Raw genomic sequence first — 3,434 nt, 5'->3', positions numbered from 1 at the left:
TCTGCCCTTGAAACATTTGCGATGTTTGCAGAGAAAGCAGAGTCCAAGGCCCGGGAATTCAAGGAAAGTGCGTTGAGTGAGATAAGAACTTCTGGACAGATGAAATAATAGCTGGTTGTGGTCAAGAGGAGTCTAACAGCATTGAGAAACCACAAGGATGCCCTCCATGCCTTAAACATTTTGGTCTTTTCAGCTGTTTTGGAGGAGGTTATCACTGATTATTTTTCAGCATTACAAACTCTGGCCTGTCAATTTCATTGTGAGACTGGGGGGGCGGTTTGAAAATCCCCCTGTGATTGGGTGTCTTCTCAATTATATAGCATTTGCAATTCCTTGGGTGAAATTCACGCAGGGCCAGTTCACTCTTGAGGCAAAGTAAGGCAGCTCACCTCAGGAGACAGGATCACACCGCCTCCGAGGAATGAATTGTTGCAGCAATGGCTACAGTGCAATTCTTGGAAGCCGGATATGCCCCTCAGCAGCACACCGGTTCCTTGGCAAGTAGGAGGTAATGCTGGCCTTCCACTCTTTTTTTTTTTAAAGAAAAGTTTTGCAGACTTTTATGTGTGCACGTTTTATCAGATGAAAAAGGGTAATGTCTACAGCTTCTTTGGTGCCCAACATTCAGCGTACAAAAATGTAAAGAATATTCACAAATAAAAACACAAGCTCAACCTATAGAAGTGTTTTCAGATTTAGTGCATATCATGACAAATCTGCTTATGTACACACAGAAATTACTGCAGAAATAAATAGAATGTCTTGTGTTGTTGTTGTTGTTTGGTCATTTAGCTGTGTCCGACTCCTCGTGACCCCATGGACCAGAGCACACCAGGCACTCCTGTCTTCCACTGCCTCCCACAGTTTAGTCAAACTCATGATGGTAGCTTCGAGAACACTGCCCAACCATCTCATCCTCTGTCATCCCCTTCTCCTTGTGCCCTTCATCTTTCCCAACATCAGGGTCTTTTCCAGGGAGTCTTCTCTTCTCATGAGGTGGCCAAAGTATTGGAGCCTCAGCTTCAGGATCTGTCCTTCCAGTGAGCACTCAGGGCTGATTTCCTTCAGAATGGATAGGTTTGATCTTCTTGCAGTCCATGGGACTCTCAAGAGTCTCCTCCAGACCATAATTCAAAATGTAAAAGAGACAAGACAAGAATGTCTTGTAGGGGAAAAAAAAAGAATGTCTTGTAAAAACCAGCAATTTCGTATCTTGTAAACGTTTGTTTTTACAATAAAAAAATTCCTTCCAGTAGCACCTTAAAGACCAACTAAGTCAGTTCTTGGTATGAGCTTTCGTGTGCATGCACACTTCTTCAGATACTTCTTCAGTGTGCATGCAAACGAAAGCTCATACCAAGAACTGACTTAGTTGGTCTTTAAGGTGCTACTGGAAGGAATTTTTTTATTTTTTTGTTTTGACTATGACAGACCAACACGGCTACCTATCTGTAACTGTTTTTACAATATAGCACTGTTCCAAATAAAATCCAAAGGGGACTGGAGATTGTCACCGTGGCCAAGAGTTTGCACCCCCTCAGCTGTGTTGGTCCAGTTGTCCCCACCTTCTTCTTTTTTTGCTATTAGTCCAGTCTTATAAAAGGTGCTTGGTTAGGTTGCCTAATCATGAAGTGGCAACTTATAAAATTTCTTTCCTGCTTTCAAACACAAATGGATAAATTTGTTCCACTGCAGTGGCAACAGCCTTTACGTTTGGCCCTGTAACTGTGATACTTCCTGTTGAAAAAAAACTGTAAAGTAGCTCTGAGAGATTTTAGCATGGGGTCTGCTGCTTTTTGTGATTTCCGGCAATCTGATTTCAAAGGGCATATTGCATACTGCTAAAACATTGACAACTTTAAAATCTGTAAAAATCACCTGGAAACCTAGTTTCTGCAGACTACAAGCTAATCGTCTGGCACCAAATTTAGCTTCTTCTTCACTTTAGCTCCTGTGCAAATTACTTTTCCTGAGGACCAAATTGTTGCTGTAATCCTTGGTTTCCGAAGCTTCATTAATACTTTCCCAACACCACGCTTGTATATTTCATTTGCTCCCTCTAACGCAATCTTAAATAACATCTTGTTTGGAAGACTCTGACTACATTTGTGATTAAAATGTCCAAGGAAACATCACTCTCCGCATCCATTGGGGTGACTCAGATTAAAACCTCAAGATTCTAGCACGACACCATGAAGATCACATCTGAAATCCTATATGTTCCCGTGCAGCCCAGTTGCTGCGCAACTCGTCACCATTGCCGTTTCAACACACCGCCGCCGCCTCCTTCTCTAGCTCACCTCCTCCTACTCTTGTTCCCAATGTAGGTACAGTGGTACCTCGGGTTACATACGCTTCAGGTTACAGACTCCGCTAACCCAGAAATAGTACCTCGGGTTAAGAACTTTGCTTCAGGATGAGAACAGAAATTGTGCGGCCACAGCGCGGCGGCAGCAGGAAGCCCCATTAGCTAAAGTGGTGCCTCAGGTTAAGAACAGTTTCAGGTTAAGAATGGGCCTCCAGAAAGAATTAAGTTCTTAGCCTGAGGTACCACTGTATTCACTCCCCCTTTCTACCTTGGCACGACGGTCAGGCATCATTTCGAGGTTGACCTCAGGTGCCACAATGAGTTTTGTCAATGGAAGCTCTGCTCAAGGATTTCTGCTTATGCAACGGGGCTTTCCTCCACTCTCTTCCCCACTCCACCTCACCCCACCCCCTGAAGTTGGCTCTTGTGGGGTGCAGAGAATTGTGCCATACGGCAAGCCAAAATGCTTGCGCCCGCAGAATGACAGAGTAACATTGAGTTCCTTCCATATTATCGCCAGGTTTATTCCATTGAATGCATTGTTTAAATGGAACAGTCTGCTTTTAGCCACCAGATTACATTCTGGATATTTTTATTTGTCCTTTCAAAATGACTGCAGAGGTAGGAGATGGAGAAATCGCAGCTTCTCCTGTGTGACCTTTTCATTTGCTTGCCTCCCCAATCTGCTCCGTGGTGTGTGGGCTTTGTATTTTGGTTTTGTTTTGGGTTTTTTTTTACTGTTTGTTCTTTGTTATTTTTATTAAAGATTTTCTTGGTTTACAAAGGTATGTGCAATCTCTCCCCCCCCCCCCCGTAACATTTTTTACAGATCAGTTTCATTTGTTGAGACATTAGGAAGGAAAGGGGGAAAGGGGGGTGGGGGTGGCAATATTTCTATTTTACTTAATATATATGGGGTTTTGTGTCAGCGTCACTTGTGCAGGTTCTCTGCTATTCACTTGTGTTCCTTTGGTGGTGAGAGAGTTTGGGGTTGGCCTAGGGTGTGGTTGTTTGTTTGCGATTGGCTGTGGTGGTCTTTGTTTTCATGTGTGAGTGGGGTGGGTGGGTGTTTTGGATCAGGTTAGCCATATTGATTTGTATGCTTGTGGTGGATTTTTGTCATTGT

General features: G+C 43.5%; 1 pseudogene across 1 annotated transcript; it reads right to left on the bottom strand.

The window, feature by feature from the left end:
• Window positions 1-1,595: 1,595 nt before the first annotated feature.
• Window positions 1,596-2,270, bottom strand: LOC310834475 (TATA box-binding protein-like 1 pseudogene; annotated as a pseudogene). The gene has a single exon. The product of its transcript is annotated as a TATA box-binding protein-like 1 pseudogene (transcript).
• Between the last annotated feature and the right edge of the window lie 1,164 nt (window positions 2,271-3,434).

The sequence above is a fragment of the Podarcis gaigeae genome (genome assembly GCF_964106915.1).
Source record: "Podarcis gaigeae genome assembly, chromosome: 17".
NCBI lineage: Eukaryota > Metazoa > Chordata > Lepidosauria > Squamata > Lacertidae > Podarcis > Podarcis gaigeae.
This window is presented reverse-complemented; position numbering and strand designations above follow the sequence as displayed.